A 17,936-nucleotide genomic window follows, 5' to 3' on the forward strand; every position below is an offset into this window, starting at 1 on the left:
TAGCTCGTGAATATTTCATAGCAGGACAATTTACTGTCTTGTGAAGAAAGAAAAAGACTTGTTTTGGCTTTGAGTGTATAAGACAAAATTGCAGCAAATTTTCCAATTTTACCCTGGAAAGTTTTGACTTCTCTCTCTCTCCCTGATGTCTGCATATTCTTACAGACTTTTGTGTTTGAGTTTTGCAGTTTGGTCCTTGTGGTTATAGTGTGCCTGGGCTTTTTATTTTCAGGATAAAAATCCTGTTTTAAACTTCTGATAAGGAATATAATATGATTCTTTCCTGTGTTGACAGTAAGTGAGGCACACACGTGAGGAGATGGGGACTGGGGGGAGAAGGCAGCCTTCTTGTGCAATTATGTGAGAATATTGTAATATGTGCATTTTCTGCAGGAGACTTTTAAATACAGATCAAACTAGTGAATCTGTTCCCCCAGCCTAGCCATATGTGTTAAGTCTTCTAACTGAAATCTGTACAACAGATTTAAAAATCATTATTAGACCTTTAAAACGTCATAAAGATTCAAAGACAAAGAGGCCAGTTTGCCTCTTTAAATTATATGGTGTTCAAGGATGTGTTATTTCAGGAGCTTTTCCAAGGCACTGCACTGTCACAGCTTCATTGCTTCAAATGTCACTTCAAGTAGGAGCAGTTTTTATAACTACACAGTAAACTCAAGATGGTTTAATGGAAATGATTTCTTCATGTGTCAAAATGACCCCTTTGTTTCTCATTTTACTCTTTTGTTGCCTGCAGCTAATCTGGTTTTTGGGTTATCAGATCCAAGCATCTTACAATGCTGACTCTAGCAGCGGCATTCAGCTGGAATGCTGCCCTTTGTTTACTGGTTTCACCAGGCCTCCAGTGCTTTCTTTGGTCATCTGGTGGCTCCACTAATGTGATTTGCACTCCCAGGCTCTGCAGGTAGTCATGGGCTTTTAAAGGGAATTAGAGGAAAGCCTGCCACCCTGGTTGCTAATGAATCCACAGGGTATTTCTTACTGGTGTTTTGTTTTTCCAAATTCTTTTTTTTTCTGTTTTATGGTATTTTTCTTCTGTCTGCTTGGACTTCAGTTTCTAAAGTGGGTTTGCCTGGCTGTGGTGTGGTGACATTCACTGTGCTTGAAATAGAAGTACCAAGTCCTGTTGGTCAGTGTGTCCATTTGGGGTTTTCTCAGGAACTGTAAATAAGTATGGAAAAAATAGATGGCTACACAAATACTCAAAACTTCTTTATTACAATACATATTTTACAAAGCTTTTTCTTGGTAATAGGGGATGTGGTAAAAAGAGACAAACTTCCACCTTTATGAAAACTTTATTAAAATAGCAAATGTTGACTCATGTAGGGAAGTTGAAGTGTTTTGCTAATGAGGTGGCAGCTGGAATACTCAATTTTTGCAAGCACACCAGGAGAAAGGTGAAAGTTTACAAACAGCCTCATCACAGTCTGAGAAATGTGAACCAGTGAAGGACAAAGTCAAAGAAATATTCTATTACAGTTTTTACAAAAAGCCAAATTATACTGGAGAGGGTTTTTTAATATGAAAAGCATATGCAAAAAGAGAATATATTATTAAAACATCTTTTTTTCTGGAGCAAAGGGGAGTTTCAGACTCGGAGGAGTTAAGTTGAGTAGCATGTCAGATGCTGAGTAAGATGCCATTCCTTCTTATATCCACAACCTCTTACTTAAGTATCCTTGTGGATTTGAGTGGGGATTAATAGACTGATTAGGGTTGGTTGGGGTTTTTTTTCCCCAGATTAGTCCTGCAGTTTTGTTAGGGCCAGTATTTGGCTTGCACAGAAACAAGCACAATGTCAATGTTTTTGAAGCTTCACTCTAGTCTAATTAAGACTCAGCCTCCTGTGGCAGGATGTGCAATGTTTTTATATTTTCATAACGTATTTTTCATCCATTTGTGTTGTTTTAGAATGGAAGAGAAAAAAATCAGTGATAAAAGCAGAATCTGAATAAAACTTTGGAAATAAATGGGCCCCTTCCATGAAAAAATATTTAATATTGACTCTGTTCTTATTGTTGTTTCCCTTGAGAGCAAGTCTATCTGTTTACCCAAGTCTGAAGAATTTAGACTGGTAGGAGTTGTGCCACTTATATGTGGTTTATAGGGTTGGGTCTTAAGAGTAGAAGAAAGCTTTAGAAAAGTTGAAGTACAAACAAGTTGAAGTAGAAACAAACAAGTTTCAGTGCCCTTGCTTTGTGCTCTTCCACAGTGTTGGTGCTGTAGGATTTATATATATATTATATATGTGTGTTTATATTTTTAATATACAAGCTGAATATCACAGCATTAAACTGTGTTCAAAGAAAGTCAGTATAGTTGTGCAATTGGTATTTTTGCTTCAGAAAAAAAGCCAACCCTGTAGAAATTTGGGTGCAGTGGTTTTAATAGTAGACAAATAAAACAAGAGTGTATTGATTCAGTACAAGAGTGTATTGATTCAGTTTTACTAGGCTGATAGCAGCACTGAAGGTCCTCGTGATGCAGAAGTTTGTGACCCATGAAATCTCCATTTTCCTTCTATTGGTAATGTACCTTGAAGTACAGAAGCCTGGAAAATGCATCCTGGGTGACCTAACACATTGATTATCTACAAACAGAAAATTATTTGAGCCTATTGCTAAAAATGTGTTTGGTACTAGTAAATATAAGGGATAGGCTTAAATTAGATTGTTAAACAAGTGTTCATGAGCACAAGTTCACTAAGGCAACAGCCAGTCCTTACAGGTATGAATAAGATCTGCTATATTTTCTTTTAAAATGCTAATTTTGGCCATTTTGCTGATTTAGCTTAATCAGCTTGCATGCTGGTGCCCAAAAATGAAAGTTTTCCCTTATAAATGGTACTTGTGTCTGATGGAAGGAAATAAAGGGCAGTAAGGAATTGAGCAGAGTTGTTTCTAACTAAAATGGGTAAGTGTCCAAGGTTCATGAAACGGAGCCTGTAGCACACAGGGACACCAGCAGGCAGATTTTACAGCTCTGTCCAGAGCACAGAAAGAAGATAAATCATGGCCATCCCCCTCTCATTTTTGAAATGGTTCAACCCTGGGGTTTAGCTGAAGGACTTAAGGAGTTTTTGAAGTGCAAATAGACTAGTGAAGGGTAAACCTTTTCAGAGTTTCATTTAGATGGATTTTTTTTTTTCTATGTGGATTTCTGGCACCAGCTGAGATCTGGAAAGCCACAGGATTGTTTTGTTTTTGATCAATCAAGCAAGCAGAACTTGCCATGGGGGTGTACATTCTCTGCATACATATTGATCCTATTGTGTTTAAAAGTAGTTAATTTAATCAGGGCTTTTTGCAACCTTCCCTGGTAAAACTTGCATTAATGAAGCTGTCATTTCAAGGTCATGTTTCAGTGTCAATAACTTAATGGTAATGACAGAAGTTACCTGTAAGTTTATTATCAATTTTTCAGTCATTCCATGTTAAAATTGCATTGAATGAGAACTGATTTTGCACAGATGCATGTAAAAATGCTCAGCTTCAATTGGAAAATGTAAATCTCATGGAATGAGAGATTTTCAAATCAGTCTAGAGTTACCAAACACATTAATACTGACAGGTCTGGTACTGTTCACTGCTGTTTGGATCAGTACCCTTGGTCTGCCCTATTCCATATGGAGTTTGGCTCCAGTAATCTATTTTACACTTTGTCTCTTCCAGCAAAATGGTTGTAATAGCAGAGGTTTTTTTCAAGGCCCTTTCTAGTAGCTTTGACCTTTTACTCACATTTTGTCTTGTTTAAAAGCAGCAGCATGCAGAAGATGGATTGCATATTAATTATAAATACTTCCCTCTACTGTGATAAATATTTGGAGATAAAATGTGTAAGGGCTGGCTGCTTGATAAGATGCCCATTTGGATGCAGAGTACAGATTTCTTAAGGCAGGATACAGTTTACTACTTTTTCATCATATCTGATGCCAAGATCTTCAAGTGTTTTGGGTGAAAGCATTGAATATTTTCAAGCCTTTTTTTCCTGTGAGGATGTTCAGTGCAGACATCATTATTTACTTATTTGATTTATTTGGGTTGGAAGGAGCTTCAGAAAGTTGTTCTGGACATGGTGACACTCAAGGTATAGTGGTGTTTGTGGGTTCAGGTACCTCAGCAGAATGTCCCAGTACATCCCCCAGAGGCAATCTTCTCATTTCTTTTTTTCTTGGTGATTGCAGTATGCCTTGAACCCTGCCAGTTGCTGAGATATGAGGTGGAAAGCAGAGTCTTGCACAAAACTTTTTCAGTCATAGACCAGTAATGGTCTTCTGTAGATTTTCCTGTTCATTTTTTTCCCAACTTAAGGGGATTTTGTCAGAGATTGTGGTGTCAGATCACTCAGGGGCTCAGAATGGGAGAGGAACTCTAAAGGTGGTCTGAGGCCCAGAACTGGGATCCTCTTTAGGAAAGACCAAAGTGGTTTTTAGTTTAATTTCTTTGTGTTGGATGTCCAAAATGGTACTGCAGAACGGCCTACTGTGGGAAAATGGCCTATTTTTAAAAATGGTGTATTTATACTTTAATTCTGCATTTACAGTCTGGTAGTTTGATGTTATCTGCTATGAGAGCACAGCAGAAACACTCTACATCAGAATGGGGACCTAAAATCATACCTCATCACAAATTAATAAATATGGCTGAATAAAATCAATCAATAAATCTTAAGAAGTTCATGTTATAGTTTTTCCCTGACTTTACACTGGACAGATGTTTGATTATCAGGCCCCCCATTTTATTTTACAACTCTAACTTTACATTTGTACAACTCACATGTTCCCAGTCTCATGTACTGCAATGAGGGTTATTTCATGAAGTGAAGGGTTTGGAAACTGAACATGAGATGCTGTTTAAAGCTTTACTGAGAGACAGGGAAATTCTTTGTATCTCACTGCAGACAAGGGGTTCTCAGCATTTGTGGTGTCACCTTGGCAAATATATCACCAGGAAAAGCTAATATGACCTTCCTTTTTTTTTTTAAGTAATATTTTCTACCACCCAGGACTCTTCAAAAAGTCCTGTTCCACTGACTGGATGGAGAATTTTGGGATCAGCATTTTTTAGTTCAGTCTTACAAGCATAGAGGACAGATTTTTGTTTAGGGACAGGCATCACTCCATAGCTGGATATGTGGGTGTTGGCTGGAAAAACTATCATTCTAATTTAACTTTGTTTTTAAGTGTTGCATGCTCAAATGTCAAAACACTGAGGGGTTTTTACTTGCAGATTACACGTTTATCAAGCAGCTGTGACATTAAAGTAATCTTACTCTGGTTACAGTATGCATTTTTCAAGGGCACAGGCTTGCATGATGATTCTGAATTCCTGTGGAATTTAACTGAGCAACAGCTGGTCTGTAGGATGTGTAGATTTTAACAAGGTAATGTCTGTGTTTTGGCAAAGGACTTGTGTGACCTTCTGCTGAAGCTGTTCCCAAGTGCTTTCTTCCTCCACTCAAGTCTGTAGGGGTCCTGAAACACTATTTGTGTGAATTTTCTCCATTCTCTCTCCTCCTCTTGATTTTGTCACAAGTAAATTCTACAAAATTCTTCAGTGGGGTATTAGGGGAAAAAAAAAGAAAATAAAAAGGTCATCCACACCACTAACTGCAGCTTAGGATGGAAAGAATACTCTTTTTCCTTGTAATTGTGTCAGATTCCTTTTCCCCACAGTTGTTGATTGGGGTTTTTTTCACTTGAGAGAGGTTTATGGTGCTGTCTCTGCCAGGATAACCATGTCTCAGGGCTGAAGTTGTATTTCTCCTGGAGTTCCTAGAGGTGATGTTATCTTTTGTTCCCTCAACAGTATGGTCATTCCTGAGAGCATCTGTCACTTTGGGCATTGTAAGATGGATGAGTCTCAAGTGAACTGCTGGTTGAAGCAAATGGTAAAAATAAGAAAAGACGTGGGGGTTGGGGGTCTTCAGAGGAGACAGGCAACAAGGAAGCACTGTTAAAAATCAAAAGTAAGGCAGACCATAGTGGAAGAAAGAGCCAAGATGTGGGTCACGTTAGCAGATCTCACAGGTCTTGGCAATGAAGATTGATGGTTGATGAATTCTGAGGAGATCTTCTGCATCTTGGCAAAAATGCTGTTGATTTGTTTCCTATTTCATTTGCAAATAAGGAAGGATAAGAAGGAGATGACCTGAACATAAGATGAAAAACATTTTTTTTTGTCATGTTATGTTATATGGTCAGGGCAAATTAATGTTGTCAATATTCAGGAAAAGGGTCAGTGGTATTTCATGTGTCTTAAATGTTGTGTGATTATCTGTAATTTCTGAGTGGGCACATAACAGTATAAAAATCAGCAGTTTAGCTTTTGGGAAAAAAAAGGAAACTTAAAATTCATGGTTGATGGCATTTAAGAAGGTATTTAATATTTTTAAAAGAGATAAAGTTCCCTACAGCATCTCTGATTTAGCTGTACTAATTGAGTTAGAGTTTTTAGCAGAGAGAAAATGGTGCAAAAACACAAAAACCCCAAGAAAACTCCCTTGAATGCTCTGACAAGCAGATCTGCACCCCCCACCCCTAAGCTGAGCAAAGGTCTGTGTTTGCAAAAGCAGCCAGCAAAGGACAAAAGGCACTCACAGCCCAGTGTGTGTCAAGGTTTGGGAAGGGTCCAGGAGGATCTTGGCTTGAAAAATTATTTTGTCACACTGTTGGCATTGGTCCATAAGGGGAAGCACTGGTTGAAAGGCGAAGAAATTAAGATGATTAGAAGCTTTAAAGCTTCACAAATGGTGGAGTATCTCTCTTCTCAATGGATATAAATAATAGATGAAAGACTGAGAGTGACAACAAAGGCTCAGGGCCTTTAAGAGAATGTGTGCAGCCTGAATAGAGGTCTGTGGCCTAGGGCCAAAGGTCTTAGCTTTGAGTGTAATTAGAAGAAAATACAAAAATGTCATTACTAGCAGGTGAAATGTTCAGCACGTGTCTGAAAAATAGCAATTTCAGAGCCAGGAGCAGTTGGAATTGGATTACTGACGTTCTGCAGTGGCTGCAGGCTGTGCAGAGCCCTACAGTTTGGTCGGGGGCTCTGTGTTATCCCTGCTGTCCCTCTGCTCCAGAGACGCTGCCAGCGTGGCAGGGATGGACGTGGGGGCAGCATCGGTGCTCCCTGGCAATAGAGCTGTTTAGTGCCTTCCTTCAGGACACAACAATCCTGCCCAAAACCTTCCCTGAGCCAGAGGAGAGCAATACAGCTGCTCTCTTAAACAGGCTGACGCTTAAAATTGAGAGGAGGAGGAGGAAGCTTTGAGGGCGTTAATTTTAAAACCTGGTGTTTGAATTTGGGGTGTACAGCTGAGTTCTGGTTTTGCCAGTGGGCCTGTGCCTGTAGTCCCAGCTTTAAGCCTTAAAATCCCATCTGCGAGCACCAGGGAAAATTCCTTTAAATCTTTTGGCAAAATATGGTCTGTTGCTATTGAGAAACCAAAGCAGTTTGTCTGCCTAAGAAAGTCTTGTCAAAGTCCACTCAATGACAACTTAATTTAAATCTTTTCCTGATGTTAATTGGTGTTCTGTACAGCCCTAGGTATTTTAGAAGTTACTCTTTTGCTTGCTCCTTGCTACACCATTTTTACCATTCCTTGGGATATTTAGGGTGTATTTTCTTTTATTAAGTGCAATTTCTATTAGTAATGTTTTCCCTTCAATATTTTTATGGAAAGACAGATAGGAGAGCAACCAGCTAATTCTGATTTAATTTGGAACATTGATCTACAGGACAGATAACTGCTCACCCATTTAGTTTGTTTCTTTATAAATAGTAAAATAATTGCTTCTGCATTATCTGCATTATTATATATTTTTTAATGTTTCTACAACAGTTAACTTTGTCATGTTAATGTGGTAAATTCCTAATCTGTCATATAGTGACTTCAGTGCCAAAAATGTGCAAATTCTGAGTTTGGACTTCTGGTAGAATATAGAGAAGCAACCAAGCACTTTCAACCAAGTATTCCTCTAAAGAAAAATGTGCTTTTTATAGTCACTGGTGCTCCTTTCTTCACCCTAGGCCAGGTTTCCACAGGAAGGTTTTTTGTCTCGTTATAAACTATATGCTGGCATGAGTAATTCTGATTATTTTCTCCCTTTTTATTTTTCAGGTGGTCAGGAGTTTTAAACAATGCAGCAAGGCTTCACAAACTCTTAGCTGCATCCTTTAATCATGACTGCATTTCAAATAGGTTGAAAGGAATCTGAGAAGGTACCGTACTTGCCTTTCTTAATAGACAATACACTGTATGTTTGTGATCAGCATCTCGGCTTTCATTTCCATTGACTGCATTTTAGGAGCTGTGTGGACTGTAAATCATGATTTTATTTTTGCTTCAGGCGTGTAAAATGTCCAAGTTCTTTAAAAAAATCATGACATTCAGTTCATATAATCAAAAAGCCTTCAACAGAGGGCTGATTTGTGCTTCCATGTTTTTCTTATATACCCGCAGTGAGGTCAACTTCATTATTTAATGACACTTCTTTTGAAGCTGTAACAATATTCTTCTGCTATTTTGCTTAGAGGCTCTGCAAATACCTAAGCAACTAGTTAAATATATGTTTTATGCACTTGGAGGGTGAATGTTTGTTTGTTTATTTGTCCTCTCAAAGGGTTTAAAACAAATGGGAAGAAGAATGCAGATCTTGGTAATGATTGGGGTAGATTTGTGCTTCCAACTGAGATTCTCACAGGTCTTTTTTTCCCTGACTTCTCAGGGGGGGAGGCTTGCCTCCGTACACAATATTGGGCTCACATAGTTTCTTGCTGCATTTAAATAGCCAGTGTACCCAGAAGGCTGAAGATCTATTCCTGCTTTATGACCTGTTGTATCCCTGGGGGCAAGGGCAGCCCTGAGCAGAGCAAGGGGGTCATGGCCACAGCCCAGGTTCTGCACAGCCCTGGGGGCTCCCAAAACCTGCCCGCAGGAACATTCTGCTTGGCAGCATCTGGAACGTGGCATAAATCTGGAAGAGGGGGGAACCTCCAGGATTTTGCTTGGCCAGGTGCTAGGAGGAAGCAACATTAGCCTTTTTGATGGGGGGGGAAGGCAGATTCTGTGGCCCTGAAGTTAGGCTGAACAATTGCGGAGGTCAAAGGACAGCTGAGTGCGGTCAATGAGACACCCTGGGGTGTATTTTGTTACTTAGTAAAAGGAGCAGCATCCTAAAACCCTAAAGGATTCTCTTGAAAATCTGTGTTGTGAAAAGGTTTTATGAGTCTGATGGCAAAAAGTGCTGATTTAGCTAAGGAATGCTTGCTTTTGTCTAAATGAAAGGCTAATCCTTACCAAATGTTGGCAGCTATTATAGTGCAGTCAATGCAGGTCTGAAAGGACAGTTAGAGTAGAAGTGTACTTTGGGATCCCAAATGTTTATAATTTTAATGGTTCTGTAACTGAAAAGATTTCTGAAACTTTCACACTTTACCCTAAAATTTAAACCATGAACAAATTATCTGAAAAAGTAATAAGTAACTCTTCACTTATAATTTACAAAACTGTTCATAAGGGAGCTGTGCCTGCCTGGTTGTTCTGTATTCCCTGACAAATTTGCTTTAGATTTTCAGGGTACCTCCTGGTTTAAAGTGTAACTTCCTTTAATCTGCTAACACTTATTAAAAGGCAGGGGGAAAAGTGTGGTTTTTTCTGGTCTTGAGTAACTTTTACTATTCTTGTTTCAATGCTCAGGACAAAAAAAAATAAAGAATAGGCTTGGGGTAATTAATTCCTATAATTTGTTTAGCATTATCTTTCTTTAAAAGGACAGCTTATTAACACTTAACGTTTGTCATAGAAACAGATAAGAAATCAATGTCAGAGCCAAGACCTTGTAAATAACCCGAAAGGAAATGTAATAATGGCCGTCTTCAGCACAGAGGTGGTGGGGGAAGGACTGGGCATGTGGCAGAAAAGGTTCAGAGCTTTTTGTTTTCCTTTGGAAGGGGGGGCTGCTGCAAGGCATGACCCGGAGCCTCTGACTCGCTGGCCCTGCTGTCTTACACAAACACTCGTGGTTGTATTAGGAAGAAAAAGGTACTTGGGAGCCAGTGGTGGTGGTTGTGGTGTTTTTATAGTGACCAGCCTGGTGTTTCATCGTGATCTGTAGAAGAACTCTGTAAGGAGAGGAAAAAAAAGAATAAACTGCATAATTTTCAAGGTGGGGGGAAGTGAACAAAGAAGTTGACAAGTTGGTTTGGTTTATTTTTGAAAGAAACCTTCTTGCAAAGTAGAGCTCTTTGTAGAGTTTAATTTTTAAACTCTTCAGTACTCCATACAGATGCCTAGCATTGATTTATGTCAAGGTTAAGGCACCTTTAAACAAATAAAGTCGGGAATGGATAAACCTACTAAAATACAAATCGCCTATTAAACACAGAAGATGTTTGTATAGCATTCAGGTTGCCACAAAACTGACACATGTCCTGAAATTCTCCTGATAACCCCTTCTAAACTCATCAGGAAATGATGGCATGTGTTTGAGGGGTACACAAGGGAGCAGCCAGAGAGGATAGAGATGGAAGGTCAGGCTTTAGCTTTGACTTTCTGGGCTTCAGCTTCATGCTTTTGCAATAGGGTGATGGCAAATGAAGAAAGGATTAAGTGATTTATTTATCAATGAGATTGTTCTGGCTTCTGCTGTAGGAATTCAATGAGAGGTCTGAGACTATTTTCAGCTTTATCCCTACAGACAATGACTATCACATTTTACATATATATCTATGTGGAATTAAGTGCTATATCTGTATAATTAAACTGCTTAGAGCTGTATTGCCTAATTTTGTTTGTAACTTCAGAATTTAACTACTCAGAGTACATAAAATAGGCTTAGATGTGTGATTATATATTTTTTCTCATCTACTGGAGAAAATTGTTCTGTGTTTATAAACTGTTTATTTAGGAGGGGTTTGAGTTTTTAAAAAATTTTTAAAGCAGATTTTCACCCACAGTGAGAATTTTATGGATAGTATTTATATTCTGCTGTAGCAACAGTCACAGAAAAATATTTTGAGTATTAGTTTCTTGAGTGTCAGGATTTACTGGAAGTTTTATGTGCATGCCATCAAGAATGTGTAGAACATGTAAATATTCTGTGTTACTATCTCATTAAACCGTAACAGCAGCTTTGGGAATTAAAATTGCCTGTGCTAGCATGCTTATGTTGCATGTAAATTAAGTCCACCCTGTAAACATCATTAATATTTTGGAGAGAAAAGTACAGAAGTGTATCTAATGCCTCCAACAAGTCAAATATTTTATTACAATTTTTTTTCATGTAAGACACAGCTGCCCCTCCCCGCCCCCCCCCCCCCCCCAAATTTATTATAGTGGTTGATTAGTTCCATTACAGAGCAATATAAGCATTAGAAATTGAAAATTATTTCCTTCTCCTATTAAGTGTTAATAGTATGTGATTTGAATTTTTGGATTTCTGTTTTTAGTAAAGACAAAGGTGGGGTTTTTTTCCTAATGGTGTTGTATAAATGTCATTTGTGGACATTTATCCCACAAACAACTTTTGAGATTCCTAAGTATCTAGAAAAGGTAGCTTGTATGTCAAAACTCTTCTTTTTTAGTCATATCCCTGGATCTGGTGTTCAAGTGTTGTTCTGTTGATTGCTTATTTCTTGAAAATTTCATCCTAACTAAAATCTGGAATATTCCAGATGGTGCAACAGTGATGTGCATCTTTGATCTCAAACAGGGTTGCCTCTGGTAATTTCGGAGATTCTGGACAGGACTTTGTTTATTTTTCAGAAGAATTTGTGGTATTCTGGGGAGGGGAGAAAGTAGAGTCAGCTTTGACACGTGACAAACACATGTTGTGGAAAAGGAAGAACTCTACAAAGCACTCTGCACTTGGAAGTTCATTTCCACTAAAATTATCTATGAAAACTTTGGACACAGTTTCCCACCAGCAGGGAAGTTGAAAAAAGTGTCTGATTGATATTAAATTGACATTACTTGTGGATTTAAGCAGATTGTTACGGTTTTGACCTATAGAGGGTTTTCTTGTCTGTTCAGAGCATTGTTTTCTGCATAGAAGTGGCCATGAAAGCAGCTGGCTTTGCTGTGTTGGTCTTTTCTTGTCTCTGCTGAAAATGGGCTGAAAGTGACTGCAGAAATGTTAGATGTGCCTCTCTATCTAGTGGCTACATGGGAGCTTCAGATAAGAAAAATCTTGTTCTGGTCTAAAACATATTTTGAGTCCAAAACAGCAGAAGCATGATCATTTTGACTTATTTGAAAATGGTACTTTTGGAAAAGCTGTGCAGGTACGTGCTCTGAGGGAACCTGAAAAACATTTTGACACAAGCCTCTGTGGAAGAAGAGGGGCTCATTTCCACCTTTGCTGGTTCCTTTTTAGGGGTGACTAAGCCTTGTAAAACTGAGAAGAACTCTTGTTCAGGCTTGCCTGTTTTCAGACTGGGCTATAGAGAGAAAAACAGTCCTTTTTCAGAGGATGTGAGGAACCAACAGCTTACCTAACCTTCTATCCAAGTGCATTAGTGAAGGCTAGTTTAATTACTTAAGACTGACTTTATTTCTTCTTGATTAAATTTTATTTTTAAATCTAGAAATCTGTGTTAGGGATTCTTTCAATAATCTATCTGAAGAGGGAGAGGAACAAAGCTTGATGGTGCTTTTGGCAGAATTATGCACTTTACAAGTGAAGCAGAAGGGGGAAATGCCATGTGTGACTCACTTGGATGCAGGGTGTTACCCTTTATACAGAGTCATAAAGTCATTTTTCTTTTTTCTTTTTTTTTATTGGTAATCCTGAAATTACTTTCAAGTTGCATATTTGAAGAAGTGCCATGGTACATCTCCAGCTCTGCCAGCTTCATGGGGGAAAAAAGTTTGCTTGCAGCAAAGGAAAGGTTGGAGTCAACAACGTTTTACTCCAGGGCTTTATTTTTAGCCTGTTGCAGCTGTCAGAAACCAGAACATGGATCAGATAAGATGAATATGGTGGAAAAAGAAAGTATTAAGTGGGTATTTGTGAAGAATTGGGTCATCTTTGTTTGGAAAGTTTTAAGAGCCAATGTAATCTGTATTACCATTATGGCTATTATTCAGAAAGTTTTATTTTTATTAGTGTCAGTTTGTATGTGTTCGGAGAACTGAGAACTTTCAGAACCACTAATGTCTCTGTGAAATGAATAGAGATTTGTTTATATTGCTTGGCAATAAAAAGATATTTTCCTCTCTTATTTAGCAGCATTTTCACATGAGAAAAGTTTAAAAAAGAAACAAAAGAAAAGAAAAGAACATGGGGAAAACCACTTTTATTGTAGATATACAAATCTAAAGTTATCTTTATTAAGGATTTTCTTTTTAATGCTGTACAATCTGGTGTTGAGATGTGTCAAAATGGATTACATTTTAGCTTCCATTTTCTGTATCTTAATAGGGTTTTGTTTTTTTCTGTTTCCTATCAAGTAGTGTCATCTTGGTGAGCAGTCTTTAAAAATGTCAAGCATAAGTTCCTACGCAAATGGTACCTTCTGCCTACAATAAATAATTAGCATATGCTGTGATGTTTAAAACTTTAAATTTTGCAGCCCAGTGGCCTAAGGATTTACAATAATTTACTTACATAAAAAAATAAATAGCACATAAATGTATGCTAAGCCCTAATGCACAGTCCTACTCCATAGTCCTACTGAAGGCAGCACCAGGCAAGTGAATATGAAGAATACTGAGTTCTGAAAGCAGATCAGGAGAACTGGTGTAGAGACAACTTGCAGGAAAAAAATGAAACACAAACAAGCTGAGCAAACTCAGTGGCTGGAAATTACTTCAATATCATTAGCTTCATATGGGGATCTTTGTTAGTCCAGTTGTGATGAAGAGTTGGTCCAAAAACTCAATTGATAAGGCATTCTAAGTGTGCCTGGGATTGTAGGTGAAGTGCTCAGCTTCTAGGTGCCCCATCCTAAAGTGCTTAATAGATGATCATTCCTCTCATTTTCACGAGCAATGCCAGCTGAGATGCCATTGTGATTGCTTGTTTTTATGGCATTACAAGGCTCTTTTGAGACATTGGTGACTTTGCCTTTCAATTTCTCAGGATAGAAGCAGCTGGAAAAAAAAAAAACCCAAACAAAAATCTAATTCATAAAAGTCAGCAATTAGTGATAATTACCAGCATTAAAATTGGTGACAAGCACAGATTTCTGTTTATTTAGAAAGATCATTCACTGAGCTTCCCAGTTATAGAATTTTTTTTTAATGGTGGAATATTAGACAGTGTTCTCTTGAAATTAACATTAAATCATAATTAGAAACAAAGCTTTAAATTAATGGGTGCATCTGAGAATATAATTTACTTCATAGATTTTTGTAAACTACCTAAATAGATTCTATATCTCTAATGCTTCTGAATAGTTTGTTTTAAGTGGTAATTACTAAATATAGTTGTTAGCTAATAACTTAAAATAAGATCCGTGTATTAACGTAATATATGTTGTTAGTGAATGACTCAACATTTATGTATGCAAGAAGTATATAAAAATAACAACATTTCAATCAAAATGTATTTGCTTTGGGAACAGTTACTGAGTTTGAATACATTATTTGAGGAACAAATTTGTTCTTGTTTTATTATGTTAATTGCCTACATACTATATTAATTTTATCTGCTGTGTTATTAAGAGTGGTAGCTAAATGAATTCATAGAATCATAGAATGGGTTGAGTTGGAAGCGACCTTCAAGACCATCTAGTTCCAACCCCAGAGCCTCACCACCCTCACAGTGAAGAATTTCCTCCTAATACTTACTGTAAATCTATATTCTTTAAGCTTAAAGCCATTTCCTCTTGTTCTGTCACTCCTTGCCCTTGTCAGAAGTCCCTCTCCAGCTTTGTCCTAGGCACTGGAGGTCTGCTAGGAGCTTTCTCTTCCCCAGGCTGAACAGCCTCAACTCTTACAGCCTCTTCTCACAGAAGAGGTGCTCCAGCCCTCTAATCTTATTCATGGCCCTCCTCTGGATCTGCTCCAGCAGCTTTACATCATTCTTAGTATGATGGAGACTCCAGAGCCGGATGCAGCACTGCAGATGGGGTCTCACCAGAGCAGAGCAGAGCAGAGGGGCAGAATCCCCTCCCTTGGCCTGCTGGCCATGCTGCGTTTGACAGAGCGGGATGCAGCAGGCCTTCGGGACTGCAGGTGCACATGGCTGGGTCATGTTGCTCCTCTTGTCAGCCAACACCCCCAAGTCCTTTTCCTCAGGGCTGCTCTCAGTCCATTCCCCATCCAGCCTGGGGTATTTAGGCCTGGGATTGCCCCAACCCCGGTGCAGGACCTTCATGAAGTTTTCATGTGACCACTTCTCAAGCCTGGGACATCCCTCAGCATGGGGTCCCTTCCCACCACTCTCGCCCAATTGTAGAAGATTACTAAATTTTCAGGCATAATTTGTCCTTAGTGAAGCTGTGCTGGCTGTCACCAGTCACCTCCTCATTTTCCATGTGCTTTAGCAGAGTTTCCAGGAGGATCTGCTTCATAATCCTGCTGGGCACAGAGTTGATTCGAGCATAACTGCCTGACTGTGTGAACACGCCAGGTTGTTAGAAGAATAAATTGTAATTCATGTCTGCTACTAATTGCAAAATCAAAATTACACTTCAAAAATATGCCTTGATCCTATAGCTAGGACTAAGCATCGTTGCTGATTTGGTTGCATTGCACTGGCATTAATAATGTGGTTAATAGTCCTGTTGATTTAGGACAGAAAACATAAGTGGGGAAAGCTATGTATGAGCATGCATGTTTTAAGGAGGCAGGCTGGGATTTTCAAAACTGCTCCTTGGTGATTTATTTGTGCCATCCCTGCCACGACTGTGTGAGCATATACTCCTTTTAAAATAATGAAGTCTTTTAACACTACCTAAACTTCAAAATCAAAAGTGATGTTTGTAGGTTGATAACCCTTTTTTTCCCACCTGAAGGTTTTTCTATTGAAAGAGAAGTGTATCCATTTTGTTAAGGGTGCATAGTAATATTCCTTTTCCTATGTATAGTGTGAAAGGTCCCTGCAGCATAAAAGGATTTGCTCCATCTTGTACTAATTTGTTTAGAAAACCCTACAAAACCTCCACAGTAACTTATCTGCTCATTTCATAACCATTTGAAAGGGCTCCAAAAGCTTTGCAGTCAGAGTGGGCTAAATCCACGTAATTAACTCCTGAAAGCTTTTATATGTTTTCCTTCATCTGCTTATTACATCTGGGGTTTTTTTAGGAAATGGCATCAAATGAAGCTTGGAACATGCTTAATCTTAAATCACCTCAGCCATCACTAGAGGAATGTGTTGGTGCACTAGCTGCACCAGTTTTTCTCTCACTGTATTGTAAGGTTTTTAACTCATCCAGAATGCAGCATTTTTTTTCCTGAGTGAGAGCCATAACCTGGAGAAAAGTAAAGCCAGTGCCATTTTGTAAAACTTGAGCTCAGCTTGCAGTGCCTTCTGTACCATTGTGTGTCTCAGTGTACTCTGTGTTTGATCGTAGTAGTAAACTGCTCTTTGTGTGCACAGCTCAGTGGATAACACTGTTAAAAAGAACTAAAGAAACATTTCAAACTTGAGGTAAAAGAGATGAGATGGTGTTTCAGTGCTATTTTTTGGTGGTTTTCCTTTGCCAGCCTCAATGTCACATCACTGCTGGTTTATCCTGTGAAGCTGAAAACTCCCAGGTCACTGAATTTCTAAAACTGCAATTCAGACCTAATTTTTGCTTTAAATCACATGGGAGTGATTTGAAGTTCATTCATGTAAGTTCAACTTAGTAACACCATCCTGCATCCAGGTGTTAATTTTACCTTTAGTATGTTTATTATTTTGTGAGCTGTTCCTGAGGACTGTAGGAATAGTGTTGGGGTGGAAGGGATGGAGCAGTAAGGGCATAGCAGTCTCCATATTATGACCACTGGTGATTTGCTTTCTGTTTGATGTTGTGGGGAAACAGCTGCCCTCTTTCACTATCCTGCATTTGGCTGTGTAGTATATGCATTTTTCTGTCTCTGTGCAAGGAATTGTCCAAATCCCAGATAATCTGATGCAATACTCCGAAGTACAGATACCATTAATTGAGCAATAAGAGAAAGAACCTTGTTAGGAAAAAATATGTGTTCTTAATCCTTCCCATTCCTTTTACACAGTAGTGGCAACATTAGACTGAATGACGAGACTCTAAATGGTATTGGATGCAAACAATATTTTCTTAAAATTAAAGATGAGAGGAAACTGCACTGTAAATAGGGTAAATCCAAACTAATAATTAATTTCTCTTGAAAGACATTGTGAATGAGTTATTTATCTGTCACTTGCTACACAAGATCGTAAGCTCTTTTACAGTTGAGTTTGAATATCCCTAAATGAAGACAAAACAGGATGAGAATCTCAAGACTTTGAAAAGATTGTGAGGAGAGAGAAAAAAAGGGATCTTACAGTGGTTATGAATTAAGGCTTCTACTCCACCTTACAATCTTGTTTTGAGTCACACATAAGTCTTCCCCACTGAATGCTACTGTTGATGCTGTACATAGACTTTTGACTTTGAAGTGTGCACTTTTGGTGAGTATATATATTTGTTATTGTCATTTGTTATTGTCATGTTCAGGGTACATCCTAGTGATGTTCTAATGGGAAAAAATAACACTCCCAGAACATGACTAAGAATGATGTAAACAATCAAAAACACTAGCTGTACCTGCAACAACCAGTTCAGTTTTTCTGCAGCACAAATAGATGCCTGCTCTCTCTTTGCCTGAGATAACCCTTTGAGATACAGAAGCTGTGCTGGGCCTGGCAGTGCCTTTGTGGAGGAACTTGCATTCTTTTCCTTTGAAGAGAAACTTCTCTGTGGGGTAGGCCAGATCAGAAGCCAGATTATGTGTTT

General features: G+C 38.5%; 1 protein-coding gene across 8 annotated transcripts in view; it reads left to right on the forward strand.

Annotated features, from left to right (window-relative positions):
- Window positions 1-17,936, forward strand: part of GREB1L (GREB1 like retinoic acid receptor coactivator) — a 132,034-nt gene that overhangs the window by 48,423 nt on the left and 65,675 nt on the right. For 7 of the 8 annotated variants that reach the window (XM_063167269.1, XM_063167259.1, XM_063167306.1 and 4 more), the window contains one exon: window positions 8,146-8,246. The gene's annotated coding sequence lies outside the window, so the exon portion shown is untranslated. Of the gene's footprint in view, window positions 1-5,853; window positions 5,914-8,145; window positions 8,247-17,936 lie in introns of those variants that run through there. The other variant, XM_063167289.1, reaches the window with a different exon arrangement.

The sequence above is a fragment of the Melospiza melodia genome, chromosome 1, assembly GCF_035770615.1.
Source record: "Melospiza melodia melodia isolate bMelMel2 chromosome 1, bMelMel2.pri, whole genome shotgun sequence".
NCBI classification, from domain to species: Eukaryota; Metazoa; Chordata; class Aves; order Passeriformes; family Passerellidae; genus Melospiza; species Melospiza melodia.